The sequence below is a fragment of the Leptopilina heterotoma genome, unplaced genomic scaffold, assembly GCF_015476425.1.
Source record: "Leptopilina heterotoma isolate Lh14 unplaced genomic scaffold, ASM1547642v1 Lhet_297, whole genome shotgun sequence".
Taxonomy (NCBI): Eukaryota; Metazoa; Arthropoda; class Insecta; order Hymenoptera; family Figitidae; genus Leptopilina; species Leptopilina heterotoma.
The window spans coordinates 82196-104085 of NW_025111001.1; the positions used below are offsets into that span (position 1 = coordinate 82196).

The 21890-nt window shown below is 24.0% G+C and overlaps 1 protein-coding gene across 6 annotated transcripts in view; it reads left to right on the forward strand.

The window, feature by feature from the left end:
• Nucleotides 1-4405: 4405 nt before the first annotated feature.
• The window catches only part of LOC122504412 (Down syndrome cell adhesion molecule-like protein Dscam2), a 226411-nt gene continuing 208926 nt past the window's right edge, over nucleotides 4406-21890 (forward strand). For 4 of the 6 annotated variants that reach the window (XM_043615517.1, XM_043615512.1, XM_043615518.1 and 1 more), the window contains exon 1: nucleotides 4406-4810. The gene's annotated coding sequence lies outside the window, so the exon portion shown is untranslated. The remainder of the gene's footprint in view (nucleotides 4811-21890) is intronic. The other 2 variants (XM_043615514.1, XM_043615516.1) reach the window with 2 other exon arrangements.

Below are 21890 nucleotides of genomic sequence, written 5' to 3' on the forward strand. Positions count from 1 at the left end.
GAGAGAGAGAGAGAGAGAGAGAGAGAGAGAGAGAGAGAGAGAGAGAGAGAGAGAGAGAGAGAGAGAGAGAGAGAAGAAATTTGTGTAAGACCCAAGGATTTTTTTTTTTCAACATTGTGAATATTATTTTATATATATGTATGTACATTTAGAGAACTGGTGACGACGGGTAAATTGAGTTTTAGTAAAATATTTTAATTAAATCGCGTATATTTCATTTTACTTCGCTTTTGCATTGGAGTGCTGATATTTTACAAACAATAGAAATGCACATGCACTGTCGGATTTTCTGTTTGCAAATTATTAGTCATGGTCTATAAATTGCATTTTCAACCACATAAATGCTGGGTATTTAACTTAGGTAAATATTGAATTCCCTTATTATTGTACATTAGTATTACAAGCAATGTTCGTTTCGAAATTTACGTAATGCTTGTTCTAAATGTAAAATTGTTTTGTTCTTTCTGAAAAATAAATAAAATGTTTCGTAACGTGAAAGGAAGTGACTTTAATTGTACTTTTGAATGTCTGATTATAAATTGTTTTTACTACTTTGAAGAAAATAATATATTTTCATAATGTCTGACTGTAATAACTTTTTACTACTGGTATAGAATTTTGGTGAACGTTCGGAAAGTCTGACTAAAAAAATGTTTTTACTATACTTAGAAAATAATTAAACGATTTTCATAAAGTCTGACTTAATTAAATTTTTACTACTAAACTTCTAACTTAATTAAGTTTTTACTTATAAATTTGAGCTACGATATACTGAATAAGTGAATAATTGGAATGTCTGACTAAAAATGTTTTTACTACTTAGAAAGTAACATGATTTTCATAACGTCTGACTTAAATAAACATTTATCACTTATGCACTCTGGAAAGTTGAGTCTGACTACAATTACTTTTTACTACTGATAGCATTATTGATTTACCACTAATAGTAATCGAGAGAAAAATAAAAAAATATTTAATTCTATTCTAAACAAAATGTCTATTTTTTCTAAATAAAAAAAAACAAATGATAAAAAAATTAACAAATTGTATCTCAGTGAAAGTGACATGTACTACTTATTACATTTTCTTGTAATTAAAAAACACTTTGATTAAGAAAAATTAATAAACTACTGATAATAAAATTATTCGAGTTAACTTAAAATACGTTTGTCTTACTAAATCTGAACTTTTCTACTTTGACAAAACTGATGCATTGCCTGGAGTCTGAAAATAACTTACTTTCACTCCTTATCCTAAAGTTGGGACAATTTAAAACACTTTGTCTGACGAAAAATTGGGTTTACTACTTAAATTAAAAAAAAAGCTAATGCGCATTCGAAGTATTTTTTCTAATAGTGCTTCTAGCTATATTGAAATTTTAATCAGACAATCTAGAAGAGATTAAAATTCAATTTTTCTCATTAATCATTTATTTATTTAATTCTCTTTTAGTAAATGAATTCAAAAAATAATCCAAGACATCAAAATTTGATAGATACTGTCTAACTGAAACTGACACTTTCTACTTTACTATCTTCCACTATAATGGAAATTATCAAGTAATTGGAAAATTTTTATGTAATTGGAAATTTTCATCAAACCCAAGTTAAGCTATACTATACTGAAAACAGGTGCGACAAAAATATAGAAAAATAAAAAATTTCAATTCAAACTACTGGCTGATTAAAATTTTTTCATACTACTAATGCTAGTCTCTCTTGTAAATAAATTTGAAGAATGTTTCAGAAAGTTTGACTCGAACTACTAGTTATTATTTAGTTCTGACTGAAAACTGACTTATACTACTCAAAATTAAATTCCAAGAATATTAAACTTTTAAATTATTAAGTTTCATAGTACTGTCTGACTAGAAATTGACTTATACTACTGAAAATTGAATTACAAGAATGTTTATTTATTTTTTTAATACATAAACGGGCATGCAATCTTAAACTATTTTTGTTGCATACTTTACTTATGAAAATAATAACTTTTTTATTAATTTCAAAATTATTATTAACTTCTTTACGCTATACAACGAAAAAAAAATCATTTTCTTTGAGTGTAACTTTATTTTTCTTCATCTGTGACACAACAATTAAAAATTCCTGTCTGAATAAAACTTATCTATTTATCAGCTGCAAAAGTTCTATAGAATTTCACTAGAACAATTCTATAGAATTTTTACATGAATTCTATTAAATTTTAATAATTTTTAATTAGAAAAAAAGGTCCGCAAATTCCGAAATTTGATTAAAAAAGGACAAAAAGTTCGTAAATTGTACGATATAATTTGGAACATTTTAGAGAAATTACAAATGATGCAAAATTCAATTATTTTCAAAAGTAATAAAATTCTAAGCAAAAATTCAATTCAATTCTGTTCAAAAATTTTTTTAAATTCTTGTCAAAATTTCAATTATTTTTATAAATAATAAAATTCTTCTCAGAAATTCAATTATTTTCAAAAATGTTAATAAAATTCTTGTCAAAATTTCAATTATTTTCAAAAATTCCCCTCTATTAAATGATTTTCAATATCTATTATTTTTATAAAATAATAAAAATTTCACAAAAATTCAGTTATTTAAATTTTTTTTATAAATTTCTTCTCAATATAAATCAATTGTTTTTCTAAATAATAACATTTTTACAGGGATTCAATTATTTTTGTAAATAATAAAATTCTTTTTAGGAATTTAATTATTTTCATAAATAGTAAAACTCATCGCAGAATTAAAATTATTTTTAATACAATTTTAATCGAATTTCTCGATAAATGTAATTATTATTAACCATTTTATTAAAATTCGTCAAACGAATTCAATTATTCAAAAATTTGTTGATAAAATTCTTTATGGGAATATAATTTTAAGAAACATTCAAATATAGAATTAATTATTTTTTGTATTTAACTAATTGAATTCTAGTAGAATTTTAAAATAAAAATTGATTTAAAAATGAATGTCAGTTAAAAACAAATGAATTTGAAAATTCTCAAAAAACTATTTTAAAAATTATCAAAAATAATGGATTTGTAGAAAAATTTTAGTTAACACTAAAAAAAAATTTAATTTTGGAGAAGTTACAAATTATTGCAGAAATTCAATTGTTTTCAAGAGTAATAAAATCCTTTGCAGTGACGGAAACTTTTTTTCAATGTATTCTGTGCGGGTCCTTTAATTATGTTAAAAATAGTAAAATTCTTCTTAGGAACTCAATTTTTTTTTATAAATAATAAAACTCAATGCAGAATTTCAATTAATTTTAATACAATTTTAATCGAATTTTTCGGAAAATGTAATTATTCTTAAAAACTTTAAGAAACATTCAATTATTCAATAAATTATTTATTTTTGTATTTAAATAATAATTGAATTCAATAAATAATCAATAATAATAATAATAATAATAATCAATAATAAAAATTGATTTAAAAATTAATTTCAGTTAAAATTTAAGATAATAATTGAATATTAAAAGCAATATAGCGTAAATTTTTAGAAATAATTGAATTTACAAATTTTTTTTTTTAAAGTGTAATTGAATCTTTTTTATATTATTTGAAGTTTTTTTCTAATATATATTTAATTAAAGAATTTACGAATAATTGAAATTTGTAAAATTGAATATTGTAAATAAATGGTTTTTGAATTCATGTATAGAATGATTCTATAGAATTTTACTAGAATTTCTATAGAATGATTCTATAGAATTTTACTAGAATTTCTATAAAATGATTCTATAGAATTTTACTAGAATTTCTATAAAATGATTCTATAGAATGAATCTAGTGAAATTCTGTAGAATTTCAAGGTACAAGAAAGTGGATAAAAATACGAGAAAATCGATAAAAATACCAAAAAGGTAAAAAAAAACTAAGAAATAGAAAAAAATGCAAAAAAACGAGGAAATAAACAAAATACAATGAAATAGAGAAAAATAAAAAAAAATACATAGAAATGCATAAAATACATGAAATTCAGACAACATAAAACAAAAGGAACAAAGGAGCCAAAATTTACGAAAGTTGAACGCCTTCTGTTACACGTCATCAACTTTAGGCAACAGACCGAATTGTTCTGACAATTATTAGACGACAACGGTCTTGCCTTTTCAATCTCCCCCTTCTCCTTTTTCCCCTCTATCCACATAATATAACCTTTCCGTGGCGAAGAGGCGAGGGGAAAGGGTTAAAAATCCTGTAAAGAACGAAGAATATGATATGTGTGTGTGTATAGGTATGTGTAAGTGTAGAAATTATATGAGCGGCGGCGCTGCAGCATAAAAGGGGTACGAAGGCTCGATTATAAATGGAGGGGGAAGAGGATGGTTGTGGATAGTCGGGGTGATGAGGTCAAAGTGGGAGAATTGAGAAACGGGGTGGAATTTCGCGCGTGCTCGGCTTCTCTTTCCGGCTGCTGTGAGAGAGAGAGAGAGATTCTGGACCCGCTATCGTTCCGCGCGCATGAGGTGTTAGTTCCGCGCGCGATTTCCACCAAGTAGGTGTTCTATATACACATGCAACAATCAATGCAATTTAAAGTGAACCTCTTTTTTTCCCGCCAACTTACGTGGAAGTAAATTTTTTTTATTTCTTTTTTCATTGACTAAGGGGAAAAAATTGAGTGACAATATTTTTTTTTTTCGTTTGGTGGACAAAAAATTTAAAACAATTGTGTTGAAGAAAAATTTCGCGCTTTTTTATTGTTTTTAACTGGCGAAGAGAAAAACAACGAACACGTGACTACAGAACAAAAAGGGAGAGAAAACTATTTTCATGTTCTTCGAAATGTCCAGGGATAATAATGTACGTAATTTTTGTTTTTAATATATTTTCTTGTTTTTTTACTTTAAAATTCAAATAAATTCTCTCTTTGGAACAATTTTTAGTTTTTAATTTAATAAGAATTTATTTTGATATAAAATTTTGTTTTGTTTCTTCAAACAATTGATAATAAATATGATAATTAATAATTAACAATTAAATAAAATTTTTTTACACTTTTTAATTGTTATCAAGTTTTGAACGTTCTATTTTCAAAATTATCAATTGGAGTATAAAAATTAAAAACAAATTTAACATTTCGAATAAATAAAAAAAAAAATAGCAGAAAATCCAGAAATGTTATGCTTCATTTTTGTAATTATTGTAAAAGTATAAAAAGTAAAATAAAAATAAAAAATATGAAAAAAGGAAAAAAATAATAAATTTTTAATTTGAGGAAGAAATGAATAAATATTTTTAAACGTTTGGACTTTTTACTAATTAAAAAAAATTCAAACGTGAAAAATTTAGTTCAATGTTTGGAAAATTTCAAAACAAGATAGTAATTTTATAAACAAAATGGAAATATTTATACAAAATTTACATTTCAGTGAGAATTTGTTTAATTGAAGAAAATTTATTATTTTCTCCTTTTTTTCGACTACCGCATTCAAAGGGAAATTATTAATATATATTTTGTATTAAAATGAGTACGTGCAAGTTTCATGAGCTCAAAAAGAGCCTGCAGTTATACGAGAGAAACCCTTTGAGTTTACATATAAATTTAAAATACGTCGCATATTCTTTTTTTTTTTTTTTGGTTGCATAATAAAAATGCTGTTTTTCATTTGGAAAAAAGGGATGTTCATTTTCTTAATAGTATGAGGTCCCCTCTGAAGCACCACAAACTCGGGGTGGTGGAGGGGGGGAAAAAGAACTTATTAACGGAAATAAGCGACCAGCATTATGCGTCACTCGAGTAATTAGTGACTGTATAATATCGTGCGCTAGAGAATATTTCGAATAATTAGGAAGCTCTCTCTCTCACACTCTCTCTCTTTGCCTATACGCTTGCACAGGTAATTAAAGGTTAAATAATTAGGTCGTAAGATTCACACTGGAATTTGCGAATACAGAGAAGATAATGAAGTTCTATTTTGCAAGAAGTTTAGTCTCTAAATATTCACCTTGTCTCTATAGATTATGTAAAATTCGTTATAATGTATGTATTTAAATTTTACGCAATAATCCGGGAGTGAAAGAAGAAAAATTTATAATCCTATTTCTTAATCCTATTAAAAGAATAAGTTTTGTTCATTATTTCATGGAAAAGTTTCGTAATATTTTGTAGAATTAAATATTTCATTTGTATTAGTTAAAAATTGCAATGATTTTTTGCTTGGATATTTTTCTTTACTATAAAATGTTAATATTTCATGGAAGATTTTTTTTATAATCAAAAAAAAAAAATTTTTTGAATAATTTTGAAAAGATTTTTTGTCGATGATAAATAAAGATTCTCATAAATATTTCATAAAACTATTTTTATTGTTCTTTATAAAACTATCCCTTCAATTTTTCATTGAATATTCCTTTAAAATTTCATTGAATATTTTTTTATTATTTCTCTGGAAATTTCAATATTATTTTACTAAATATATCCAGAATCTATTTACTAAATATTCCTTTAATAGTTCATAAAATATTACATAAATATTTGACTAAATATTCCTTTAATATTTGACTAAATATTCCTTTAATATTTTCCAAAATATTCCTTTAATACTTCCCAAAATATTACATAAATATTTTACTAAATATACCTTTAATATTTCACAAAATATTACATAAATATTTTACAAAATATTACATAAATATTTTACTAAATATTTCTTAAATATTTCAGTAAATATTCCTTTAATATTCCAATGAATATTAGTTTAATATTTTGCTAAATATTCATCAAATATTTAACAAAATATTCCTTAATTATTTAACAAAATATTCCTTAAGTATTTCACTAAATATTCCAATGAATGTTTAATATTTCGCTAAATATTCCATTAAACATTTGTTAAGAATGTCAATAAATATTCCACTGAATATTATGTTTAATATTTAACTAAATATAACTTGAATATTTCACTTAATATTTCTTATATATTTACTGAATATTCCTCCATTATTTCACTAAATATTCCATCAATATTCCAGTGAATTTTTGTTTAATATTTCGCTAAATATTCCATTAAACATTTATTAACTATGTCACTAAATATTCCAGTAATATTTCAATAAATTTTTATTTTAGTATTCACTAAATTTCCTTTTTTATTTCACTAAATATTCAATTAAACATTTTTTTAAGTATTTTCCCAAATATTCCTTTAATATTCCACTGAAAGTTCCTTGAATATTTTGCTAAATATTTCTTAAACATTTCTCTAAATATTCCTTTAATATTTCGTAAAATATAGTCTTTTATCTTTCAGTAAATATTCATTTAACATTTTACTAAAAATTCCTTAAATATTTCAATAAACGTTCTTTTAATATCTTACTAAATATTTCTTTTATAATAATTAACTAAGTATTCCATTAACATTCCACTCAATACTCCTTTAATATTCCATAGTAATATTCTTATAATATTCCATAATAATATTTTTCTAATATTGCATAATACTATTCTATTAAAATTCCGAAAAATTTTCTTCTACTATTACAAAAAAAATATTCTTTTAATATTCGAAAAGAATTTTTTTTATACTCCAAAAAAAATTTTGTCTTATACACCAATATTTTTTTATACAAAAAAATATTCTTTTAATATTCCGGAATATTAAAGAAATAATTTAGTATGTAAATAAATTGTTGTGATTGTGGAATGTGAAAGAAATATTTTCTGGAATATTCAGTTAAATATTAATTAAATATTTAGTGAAATCTAAGAGGAATATTTAGTTGAACTATTAAAGGAATATTTGGTGTAATTTTAGAGGAATATTTAGTGAAATCATAGAGGAAAATTAGATTGAAGTAGTAAAGGAATATTTGGCGAAGTATTGAAGGAATGTTTGAAGTAATATTAAAGGTATATTAATCACAATTAAATATTCTTTCAAAAATTTTATTTAATATTCTATAATTTTTTTAACATTGAGAATTAATTTTACGGTTTATTGTGTTAAATATTAAAAAAAGTGGAATATTGAAGGAATAATTTGGGATATTAAAGCAATTGTTACGATTGTGGAGTGTCAAATTAATTTTCTGTGGAATATTGAGCAAAATATTAATTGAATATTTTGGGTAAATATAAGAAAAATATTTTTTGGAAATATTAAAATATTATTTAGTCGAAAAATTACAGAAATATTTGGTCGAAATATTAAAGGAATATTTGGGGCAATATTAAAATAATATTTGGGAGAATATTAACGAAATATTTAGAGGGAATATTGGAGGAATATTTGGGGAAATATTAAAAAAATATTCTGTGAAATATTTGAAAAATATTTATTTGAAATAGAAATATTTATTTGAAATAGTAAAGGAATATTTAGTTAAAATATCAAAGTAATATTCAGAAAAATATTAACAGAATATTTAGCAAAATATTAAAGGAATTACAAATGTCAAAATATATTTTCTGCTCTCAAAAACAGAATTTCCGAAAATATTACCAAAAAAGAAAAAATTGTTAACGTTCCCATTTAAATATTACTACACAAACAACCGAAATTTAAAACCAAATGTAAAATTTGACCTGATGGTAATTTTTAGACTATTTGAGATCCTAATTTCTTTTTCACATTCAAAAACCAAGTAGCTAATGACTTCAATTAGTTTTTGGATAACAGGAAACATGTACGACAAAAATTGATTGTAATTGTAGAGGTAAATTGTACATCGACTAACTACCCGATTTTTTTTCCTCTCCTTTCTTTTTCATTTTGTGCTTTTCGATATTCGATACCCTTTCTATCTGCATATAATCCCTTCGTTGAATGATTCATTTTGTGAATTTCCTTTCTATCTTTCTCTACTTTATGGATTATTCGAAAGTCCTTAAAAAATTTCCATTCACTCCCTCATCAAAATTAATTTTTTCTCCAATTCTTTGAGTAAAAAAGAAGTTCCATTTAGAACTGAAAAACGAATTTCAAAAGAATGAGAGCAATAAAATTTTTTATTAATCAATTTTTAACAAAGATTTTTTTAAAATTAATTTTTCAAAAATTATTTCTTTGAATCAATTTTTTTTAAAGAAGTTTTTAAGAAGAATTTTTTAAAAAGTATTTTTTAAAATTAATTTTTTTAAAATAGTTTTTTGCAATTTATGTTTTGCAATCGAATTTTTCAAAATACGAATCATTCTCAAAAATGTGAAAACCAATAAAGTTGGAAAATTTTTTTGTTTGTTGTCAACAAACAAAGAAAAGAATTTTTCTTCTTTTTCGATAAAAAGAAGAAAAAAAAATAGTTGGTCTATATTTTTATGGGAGGAAAAAATAACTTATTGTTTTGTTTTTATTTTTAAATTGCTCGGATCAGTGGTCTGTATTAAATTTTTATGCGTGTCACATACTCATTCATTCGTGAGTGGGCATGTAAATTCGTCCTCTCTACGTATTCTCGTATTCAAGCGCACGTTCTGGGGTCTAAAACCAGTGCATTGATTAGTCCATTTCAGGAGACTTGAGAGGGTATATGTATATATGTATATGTATATGTATATGTATATATGTATATATGTATGTATACGTATATCCTTAACCAAAGCCACTGAAGACAATTAAATTCTCCCAATTACAGATGTCGAAAATAATTTTAACAATAGAATTGTAATTACAATAATTGTAATTCACAAATTAAAGACGATAAATTTACATTTGCAAAACTAACTTTATCAATTAAAGAATCAATTTTCAAATTAAAACGAAAGAAATTAAGTTTAACTATTTTTAAAAGAAGTCTTTTTTTTTTCTTGTAAATTATACAGCAAAAGTCGCGAGGAATAAAATTTTTAAACGGTTTTCAAAACTATTGCCCTAATGAATAAATGGGTTAAAAACTTTTTTCTTGTTATCTAAAGTTAGTATTTGATTGAAGAGGGATTTTATACGGAATTTCTTTTTCATTAATTCTTCTTTTTTAATTTACACAATCCGTTAATAAAATTTTACAATTTATTTAAAATTTTAATAAAAAAAATTCTCTGCGATGTCAGTTTATTAAAAAATAGATAAAAATATTCTTTTCAGTGGTAAATGTCAGTCTTTTGTCAGACTGCTTTTAAATTTTTTAAATTTTTAATGTAAATATCAGTAAAGTACAAATGTTTTGAACAGTGAATATTGTTAAAACTCTTCTAGATTTCAATAAATATAATCTAAGTAGTAAAATACATTTTTAGTCAGAAATTTTTAGAAAGTTTTAATTTTTTTATTAGTAACCGACGATACTAAAAAACGTCTGACTAGAAATATCCTTTACTACTCATAAATTTTGCCCCCAAAAAAAATTGTTTCTCGAAACTTTAAACCTGGATATTTTTTTTTATTTCGAATATCCAATAACTATATCACCTGACAATAGCAAAAATTAGCATTAAATTATTCTCCTGCAAATTACATAGTAAAAAAAAATTTGCAAAAATAAAAAAAAGTTTTTGAAACCCTTTTTAACAAAATTATCACTCTAATGAATAAACTGAATTAAAAACTTTTTCTCCTTTTATTATATAAAGTTATGTATATAGCACTTGATTGAAGTGCAATTTTATATAGAATTTCTTTTTCATGAATTTTTTATGTCACGTGATTTTATGAACGTCAGCGAGATAAGCGAAAAATTTTTTGGCTGAGTAACGTAATAACCTGAATTGCGGAATGCCAAGGGATTTAAGTTTCACGATAAACACAAAACAGATTAACCTTTTCTGCCTTCTTTTTTCTTTCCTTCTTTTTTTTGAACCCGGTAAGAGAACTCATAAAACTTGCTAACCGCCGCTCAATGAGAGAATTCCTACGCTCTTTTTCCCGTCCGGGGTAAATAGAAAGTAGTAAAGTTTCAACGCCTCCAGCGATTCTTTGCTCTGCCCTGTCCGTGAATATACACACGAAATTTACGAAATCAGAAAGAATTTCTTTCACTTTTTGAGAAAGCAAAAAAAAAATTTATTTACTGTGACGGGAGGGTTACTTAACTTGTTAACCGTGGAGTTTATTATTATTTTTTTGTGTTTCTTGGGGGGATTTATTTATTCATTATCAGTTATTTATTTCGAGAATTTTTAAAATATTTTTTCAATTTGTCTTTTTTTAATTCAGTAAATTTTTTCCACTTATTTATTTGTTTTTCTATTATTATTCACTAATTTTCAAAAAGATACAATTTCTTGTACATCTGACAAAATTTTAACTATTAAGAAATAAAGATCTTAGATATAAAGAACAGAAAAAAATTTTTAATTTAAACCCCTTTTGAAAATTGAACGAAAACTTTGAGTAAAAAATTTAAATAATATTTTTAATATCACGTCTGACTAAAACTGTTTTTACTACTGAAACAAACAATACGAAATTTTAAAACGTCTGCTTTAAATTAACGCGAAAGCTAAAAACGGTTAAAAAGTTTAACAAGTAAAAATTAATTTATTGTGAAACTAGTTACTCCTAAGAAATAATTTTTCAGCAAATTTACGTCTGACTAAAACGATTTTTACTACTTAAACAAAGTTTCTAAAATTTGGTGATTTGTGACTAAAACTAACGGTAAAAATATGAGTTTTTTCAGAAGAGTAACAAATGTAAATTACTTATTTAATTGCAATTTTTTTTCTTTAGTAAAATTTTTCCAAAAATTTACGTCTGACTAACAATATTTTTACTACTTAAACCAAAAATGCAAAATTTGTAAACGTCAACGTACGAGTACGAAAAAAGTAGAAATTTAAAAAAAAGTATAACAAGAATAAATTAAATAAAATTCTAATTATTTTTTCTAAAATTTTTCCAAAAATAGGCGTCTGACTAAAACTATTTTTACTACTTACACCAAAAAACAAAAAACTTTAAAAGAAGCTAAAAAAATTAAGCAATGACTACAAGCTTTAAGAGATGGCAACAGGTGTAAATTAAAATAAAGTGTAATTAATTTTTTTGTGAATCGAAATTTAAAAAAAATTTACGTCTGACTAAGAAATAATTTTCTACTTAAATAAAATGTTTAAAATTTTCAGATTTCTGACTAAAACTTTATCAAAAACTATAATTTTTCAAAGAGTGTAAAAAGTTTTAATTAAGTAATTGAATAATTACTGACACCTAAAATATGATTTCTTAAAAAAATTACGTCTGACTAAAAATATTTTTACTACTTAAACCAACAATCGAAAGAGGATAAAAAATTAATCAATGACTACAAGGTTTCAGAGATTGCCAACGAGTGTAAATTAAATTAAAGTTTAATTATTTTTTTTGTGAAACGAAATTTTGCAAAAAATTTACGTCTGACTAAAACTACTTGTACTACTTAAACTAAAACTACAAAATTTTGAAACGTTTGACTAAAACTATGCCAATAACAACAAGTCTTGAAAAAGTTTAACAATTTTAAAATTAATTAATTGTGCAATTATTTATTACGAAAATACGATTTTTCAAAAAATTTACGTCTGACTAAAACTATTTTTACTACTTAAACCAAAGCTACAAAATATTTATCATGTTTACTATTTTTCAAGAATATTTCATTTTATTCTATACAGTATTTTATTTATTTGCATTGAAATTTTTTCTGTTAGAAAGGAAAATTTGAGATAGAAAAGATAATAAAGATTTTCTCATTTTGAACTACATTTGGAAAATGAACTTTTGAATTCGAAACTTTTAATATAAAATTTAAATTACATTTTCAATTTCACTGCATTTTCTTTGTTTACCACTTTTATTTTCTTCTGTTCTTTTAATTTTTTTTCTGAATTTTTTTTCTTTTTTTTTATTAAAACTACTTTCTCTTAGTTTTTAAAACAATATTCTTAAAATGTTCTTACTTTAATTTTTATCTTAATTTGTTTATTTTCAATAATATTATTTCGAATTAGAACTTTTGCTAAGTAATATTTCCACATTCTGATTTATAACCGAACTAACATACATTTATGCAAACGCTATTGTACAAAACGTTGTTATTGTTTAAACGAGAAATTATTCTAATGTAGAGTTTGCTTTTACGACGTAGGTTACAGTTAGCTATTCTGCATCTAAATTGTCCAAACTTTCGCTATAATCACAAGGCGGTTTGTTTTAACTACTCCCTAGTATCAGAATCATTTTCTAAAAAACATTCCCTGAAATGTTTTTTAGAAAATTATAATTTTCATGAAATTTATCGAAAATTGAAAGAAAAATATAGTCTTCATCGAGAGACAATTTAAACTCTCGAATGTTATCGAAACATTAAAGAAGAAATATTTTTGAACTAAAAATATTTTCCCCAATTTTAAACTAAATTAATTTTACTAAATTTTTACTAAATTGCAGAGGAAAAAAAATAAAAAGAAATATTAAATTCTCAGTATTCTTTTTCCGTTTTTCCTTTGTTGAAAAATTTAAAAATTAAAATTGAAAAATTTCTTTAGAAATTCGTTTTAGAACTTTTTTTATTTTTGAAATAGTGACTGTTTTTCAAAAAAAAAAAGAAAAGAAAAATAGTGTTAGAAACAGAGATAGAAAACTATACTGGACGAAAACTTCAAGTCCAATTCCAATAGAAAAATACAATACTTTAACTAATTCTGATCAGAAAACATGAAAGATATCTTTATCGAAATTTTATCTATGCTTGCATGTAGAGACGATGTTAGTATATTATAAAGTTTCAAAGCAAGTTGCAAAGAAGTTTGCTGATAGTAGTTTTGCATACTTTTACTTCAAGTATTATCGACTTAATCTTACTATGAAATTAGCTTCATAGTTCTTGGTCGGCGCGGTAATAAAAAGTGAATCTTCATCCGGGACGGAAATTGAAGCTCTCTTCTTGTATATATATATAGACTATATAGAGTGAGGGGGGAGAGGAAGAGAGAGGCTACAAATGTGAAATAAGGGTATTAACCCGAAAACGCTTGCTATAATTTGTCTCCTATTCTTAGAAGCGTAAGCGTTTTCTTCCTCAAGTATTTCACCCGCCAATGGCAACCACATCTTTCCAAACGATCAAACTTAATCTCCGTCCTTAAATTTATAGACGAACGAACAAATTTTACGGTCGGAAAATATTATGTTACACGCGAGTGTTCTTCCTTTATTTTTTATTGCCCCTTGTATCATTGTCGATTTCAGCTAATTATGAGATGGTTATAAAAATTAAACCCACTTTCAGAAGGAACAAAAAAACTAGGGGAAATACTTTTCAAAGACACGAAAAACACGAAAACGATAAAAATCAAGGAAAAATAAGAAAAAACTTGAAAAATATAAAAAACATGAAAATAATTTTGAAAAAATGCTTCTTTTCAGATAAACAAAATTTTGTCTGATCCAAATCGTTCTTTACTACTTTAATTTAGAACTTGATTTAATTTCAGTAAATCTTTTCCCCAAAAAAAAATTTAAGTATTTTTTCCTCGATAGAAATTTTGTAGGGGAAAAAAGGGAGAAAATCTTTCCTGTCTGACTAAAACTGTTCTTTACTACTGAGACTAAAAGTAATGAAGATTTAAAATACCTGAAAATAAAAAAATACTTTTGATAATAGAAAATAAATTTGTCCGACAAATTCAAACTTTTATTACTAATTGACAAACGTAAAAAATCTTTTAAAGTAAAACTGAAAAAATTGTAGGAAAATGATGTCTACTAAAGCTGTTCTTTACCACTGACAGTAAAATAAATTCGGTATTTCCAGTCTGACTTAAAATACGTGTTACTACTGATAATGAAATACCGTTGACAAATCCTCCTTTTTTTTACTACTAATCGACAAACGTGCAAAACCTTTGGAATAAGACTGATAAAATGGTAAGAAATTTATGTCTGTCTAAAACTTGGTCTTTATCACTGACACAAAAAATCAATAAGAAATTGCTGGTCTGACTTAAAATACCTGTTACTACTGATAATAAAATAAAAGATTGCCTGTCAAGTATAATTGAAAGAGTATTTATTTTTTCCTGAAATAACATTTTACCCAAATTTTACGTCTAAATAAATCTATTTTTACTACTTAAATCAAAACGAAAAAAATTATTTGAATAAAACTAAAGCAAGAATTACAAGATTCTGAAAAGTGTGACAACAGAAACTTTATTTAGACTGCAATTATTTTTCTTAAAACAAAAGCTTTTCAAAAAATGATTGTCTGATTGAAACTACTTTTACTACTTAAACCAAAACTAAGAAACTTATTTGAATAAAACTAACGCAAAAACTAAAAAATTATGTCTGACAAAAATTTCTTTTACTACTTAAACAAAAAATACAAAATTTTGAAACGTCTGTTTAAAAGTTAGAAGAAAACTACAAGATTCAGAAAAGTGTAACAAGAGAAAATAAAGTGAGAGTGTAATTACTTTTTTTTTTAAATAAAATCTTTCTAAAAAATTATGTCTGACTAAAACTTCTTTTACTACTTAAACCAAAAATACAAAATTTGAAACGCCTGCTTAAAAGTTATAGGAAAAAACAACAACATTCTAAAAAATGTAACAAGTATCAATTAAATAAAATTCTAATTATTTTTTTAAAATAAAATTTTTCTAAAAAATGACGTCTGACTAAAACTACTTTTACTACTTAAACCAAAAATTAAAAATTTTGAAACGGCTGACTAAAAATATTTTTTACTACTTAAAAAATTTTGAATCGTCCGTTTCAAAGTTACGAAAAAACTACAAGTTTTCAAAAATTAAAATAAGTATAAATTACATTTACTTCTAATTATTTTTCCATAAAATCAAATTTTTCTATTGACGTCTGACAAAAACTATTTTTTACTACTTAAATCGAAACTTAAAAATTTTTAAACGTCTGACTAAAACTGATCCAAAAACTACGAATTATCAAAAAGCGTAACAAGTGTAAATTAATTAAAAGTGTAATTATTTTCCTAAAATAAATTTTTTCCAAATTTTACGTCTGACTAAAAATGTTTTTACTACTGAAACAGGAACTACAATAGTTTGAAACGTGTGACTAAAACTAACGTAGAAACTATAATTTTCAAAAAGTGTAACAAGTCTAAAATAACTTTTAGTGTAATTTATTTTCTCTGAATTTTTTTTCCCTAAATTTTTTTTTCAAAAATAAAAGTTTTCCAGTAATTTATGTCTGACTAAAACAATATTTTTCCACTAAAAGTAAGAAAAATTTCATTTCACCTAAAAAAAAAAGAAAAAACCCAAGAAGAACTAATAGAAGAAAATGAAAAAAAAACCCAAAAAAGAAAAAAACAAGAAAAAATTAAAACTTGATATTAACAGAATTCCACTAAAACCAAACCAGCTTTCCTAAAATGAAAACATTTTATTAAAATTACATTCAGCTTGAGATAAATTGAGAGAAAAATTTTTCATTTTCCCTCTGATCCTTAACAGACATGACAAGCAATTTATTAACTTCCTGTTTGAATTGGTCAAAGAAAATATTTTTACCAAAAATAAACGAGTTTTTTTTTTGTTTATTTTCAATTCACTTGAATGTATGGGGTTTTCTTTTTCTTCTTTTTTTTCCTAATAAAACCTTACAATCTGAAATCTATTTGTGATCTCCTTCTTGGAAATTGTTTTTGTTTTTCTCCTAAGTGAATTTCATCTACACAAAAGGTATTATGAGGAAAACATGTATCTCAAGGTAATGTAAAGAAGGGTGGTTTGCCTCAAGATCATTATATCTGCGATGTTTTTACGCCAGAAAATGAGAATACACTAAAACATTGGCGTAAAATTGCAAGAAGAGAAAAAAAAATTAATTTCGTTCTTGTGAAAATGAAAAATATGTGGATTTTTTTGTAACATGAAAAAATATGAGAACAAATTAAAGAATATTGTAAATAGTTTTGAATATAATTTTTTGAATGTATTTTTACAAATTAAGATAATACGGAAAATAATATAGAAAATAATATTTTAAAAATATAAAAAATAATAAACAACAGTAGTGTTTCATATAATATATAAAATAATATTCAAAATAATAAATAAAATAATGTTGAAAATAATATTTCAAATAATATGTCAATATTATAGAAAATAATATACAAAAACTAATATTTTTAATAAAATAGAAAAAATTGTAGAAAATATTTTAGAAAATAATAAAAAAAATACATAAACATATTAAATACATAATAAAAATTGATTAAAAATACAAAAACTTATTATTTTATTATTAATTCTACAATATAAGGACCTTTCAGTTTGTTAATTATTAAGTGATAATATTTAAAAATAATTAATAGCTAGTTTACTGTTGGTTAAAGACGATTTTAAGAAGTTTTGAAGTTAGTTGAGAAAGTTGGCGAACATGTCAAAGCACTCTGAAAAGTTGGACGATGATTCATGGAAATTTAAGAGAGTTTGAAAAACATTTTTCAAGAAGTTTTTGCGTTGTAAAAGTTTTTAGGCGGAGGAATATTTTTAAATATTTTTTTCGCCGAAATATTTTTCCAAACTAGTTTCTCGAGATACTTATAAAAACAGTTTAGAAAAATTTTTCCATCTTTTATTGCAAAAAAAAAAAAGAAAAGAAAAAAAATAGTTCATGCAAGAAATAAGAAGGAAAAGTTTGCTTGTACATCGAAAGTGTTTGAGAAGTATGAAAAAAAATAAAAATGAAGAAATTAATTTTTGCTTTTGATGAATAAAATAAATTTTTATAAATAAATAAAAAAAAACTTTAATTGAATATATTTTTTAACTTATTTTTTTTTAATTTATTTTTTCTGACAGTAGTAAATGTCACTCTTTGGTCAGACGACATATTTTCAATCTTTCGAAATTCAATATCTAAGATCGCATTTTAAATCAGACAATTTTTTTCTAAAATCTTTTTCTCTTGGGTTCAGTAGTAAAATACTTTTTAGGTCAGACAAATTGTATTAATACTGAATAAAATTTACATCAAAAATTTTTTTTTTATTTCTATTAATTATATATGCAGTAGTAATGGTAATTTTAAGTCAGACAATAATTTCTGTACACTATTCCTTTGTTTCTTTCTTCATCTCCTTTCTTCTTGACAAAAATTCTTATTCTAAGTAGCGAAATTAAACAAATAAATTTTGTCTGACTTAAATTGTCTTTTACTACTTTAATCTAGAAGTTGACTTAATTTCAAAACATTTTTTACGAAAGAAATATTTTTTAGAATAGTTTTTTTTCTAAAAGAAAGTAAAAAGTATGGTAAAAATATTCGTGTATAACTAAAACAATTTTTAGTACTAAATTCAAAACTACAAAATTTTGAAACGTCTAACAATAACTGACGCAAAAAATACAAATTTTTAGAAAATGTAACAAGTGTAAATTAAGGTAACTATTTTTTCCTAAAATATAATTTTTCTAAATTTCATGTCTGACTGAAAATATTTTTACTACTGAAACAAGAACTACAATAGTTTGAAACGTGTGACTAAAAGAAACGTAGAAACTATAATTTCTAAAAGGAGTAACATGTCTATAATAATTTTTAGTGTAATTTATTTTCCCTAAATTTTTTTTCCAAAATTTTTTTTTCAAAAAATAAAAGTTTTCCAGAAATTTATGTCTGACTAAAACAAAATTTTTCCACTAAAACTAAGAAAAATTTCATTACACTTAAAAAAAAGAAAAAACCAAAAAGAAACTAAAAGGAGAAAATTTAAAGAAACCCCCAAAAAAAGAAAAAGCAAGATAAAATTAAAGCTTGATATTAACAAAATTTTACTAAAACCAAAAAGAATTCAATTATTTTCAAAAATTTTTAATAAAATTTTATGCAAACATTTAATTATTTTCATAAATAATAAAAACTTCACAGTTATTTTTCATTATTAGAAAACATGAAGAAATCGATCACTCCGAGTCTTCGACTCGGAGCAATCGATATCTTCATGTTTCATAGCAATACTTTTATAAGTTGTTTAATTTAAAAAAGGTTTGAATTTGAAATTTTTGAATGTCTTAATTTCTGTGGAAAATCCACTTCCAAAAATAAGATTAAAAATAAAAATTGTGCACATATTTTTCTTCTTTTTCCAAAAAGAAAATAATAATTTTGTTAAAAAAATTGTGATTCATAAACAAAAATAATGCAAAATAAATAAATTTTCTATTTCTTAATCACAGTTTGTTTAAGAATTTCCTAATTTTCTTTAGAAGTAAAGAACAAAAATCTGCATAATTTCAATTTGAAAAAACATAATATTTAAACAAATTTTAGTCTTTTATTGAAAAGAATTGAAAAAAAATTCTGATGATTTCTATTTGTCATTACAATTTTGAATTAATTATAAAATAAAAATAATTATAACATAATAATATAATATACAATCTATAAAGTTAACGAAAAACAAAAGTATAAACAAACGACACAACTTCAGAGTTTGAGGGACAGAAAAAGTGAATGAATGAAAGAATATTCAAATTATTATAGTTAATTAATTAATTAATTAATTAAAATTACATTCTAGATGAATATTTGATATAAAATATAATACAAAAAAAATTAAATAAAAAAATTTTAGAAGAGGGAAAAAAAATTTCGTACACGCAGACAATTTTTGTAAAGAAGTGAAAAGGAAGATTATTAAAATTAGAGGATGATCGATATTAGAATTTAGAATCTGCTCTGCAGCAAGGTCTGCACAAAATTCACAGTGATTGACGAACGTCTACACGTTTTATCTCATTCTCTCCCTTTTTTTTTGACGGAAATCCCATTTTTCGCATGATGAGCATAGTCATTGAGAAAAAAAAAGTGCATCTAAATGAAATGCTTTTCCATATCAAATAATAAAAGGCCACATGGACAGTGAATTCTCGCGTTGACGGAAAATTCTTTACTTGCGCGACGCTCACACGAGTGATGGGATCGAGTCGATGTCGTTTTATATACGTTGAAGCTCGTCGAGAATGAACTTTCTCCCTCTTCCTCTCTCTCTTTTATATGTATAAGAAATATATATATATATATATATGCGTCGGCAAACTCTTGTGTGTGAATGTATGTATGCATGTTCGCCAGGGTTCGATCTCCTCCAATTAAATTCTATTGGAATTCGCGCAAATGCCAATACCGGACGGGAACGTTCATTGTGTTGGGATAATGAGGGGGTGTGCGAGAAAGGCGTTCAGCTTAACGGATAGAATACCTCTGCTTGCTTTCTACCACCCTACGTTCGGCTACGCTCATAGTACGTGCCATGAAGCTTATATGCCTCGCTTTACTTTTCGCGCGCACTCAAAATGGTCAACGCACACACCAACATCTATTATTATAAAAATATATTATGTGCTTTCCATCATTATTATTTATCCTGCGCACTTAATTTCCCATTTTCTAAAAAACAAAACTTTTGTTTCTCTCTATTTTATTTTGTAGTTCTATATGTACTTTTCTTCTTATTTTACTTTTATTTTTTTCACTTTTATCCTTATTTAACTTTTTCTATTTTACATTTAGTTTTACTTCAATTTTACTTCACTTTATTCTATTATTTACATTCATATAATTATTTTACTTTTTTAAACAGTTCTTAACTATTAATGCTAAAAGTAATAATTAAAAATAAGGAATTTTCGTCTGACTAAAATTGTTCTTTACTACTGGCGTTAAAAGTTATAAAGAATTTTTGACTGACTTAAACTGATCTTTACTACTGACACGAAAAGTAATAAAGAATTTTTGCCTGACTAAAAATATATGTTACTACTGATAATAAAATATAAGCGTGTTCCTCAAATACACACTTTTACTATTAAATGAATAAAATTAAAAAAAAGAACAAAATATAAAAGTAAAAGAAAAATCTTTGGATTAAAACTGAAAAATCGATAAAAAATGAAGCCTCACTAAAGCTGTTATTTACCACTGACAGTAAAATAAATATGGAATTTTGAGTCTGACTTAAAATACGTGCTACTACTGATAATGAAATATCGTTCACAAATCCTCCTTTTTACTACACTAAAATCGACAAACATGCAAAATCCTTGGAATAAGAATTAAGACTGATAAAGTTGTAAAAAAATTTACGTCAGACTAAAACTTGTTCTTTATCACTGACACAAAAATCAATAAGTTTCTTGTTAGACTTAAAAAGTTTAATAAATGTAAATGAACTAAAACAATAATTCTTATTTCTTAAAATAAAATTTGTCCTAAAATTCACGTCCGACTAAAACTATTTTTACTACTTTAAACAAAACTAAAATTTTGAAACATTTGACTAAACTAAAGAAAAAACTTCAAATTTTCTTTATAGTGTAAGAAGTGTAAATTAAATAAAAAAGTAATTACTTTTTTTTAAACAAAAATTTTTCCTCAAAATTATTAAAAATTACTAAAAAATCCCTCAAAAAAATAAATAAATAAAAAAGGTTTAATTTTGAAAGTTATAATTTTTTTTCTAGTAGATAAAGACAACTTTGCTTAGACATTTTTAATTAAACAAAGTTAATTGTTTAAATAGTTTCAAATTTGCAAAAACTATTGTAAATTTAAAAGTGTTTGACTAAAACTTTATTTTACTACTGTTTTAAAAAAATAAGAGTTTCGAGAATGTTTGACTAAATACGATTTTTTCCACTGATAGTAAAATTACAAGTATTTTTAAAAATATAAAAATATTCTTCAATACTTTTACCAAAATTGAAAATTCTTCTAGTCTTCCCAAAAGTTTAAAAATGGTATAATCAATCAATAACTTCATTAATCAAAATAAAAAAGATTTACCTTCCTCGTAAAAATTTCCTTTTTTCCTTAAAAAAAAAAAATCTCAATTTTATCCCAATATCAATTTTCTATATAAAGAGACCTTTTAATTTTACATTTTTACTCCTTTTACATTCGCAGTCGTCAAAAAGTTATTCAAACAAAATTTTTTTAAAAAATGTGCTTCTTCTTCTTCCTCAAAA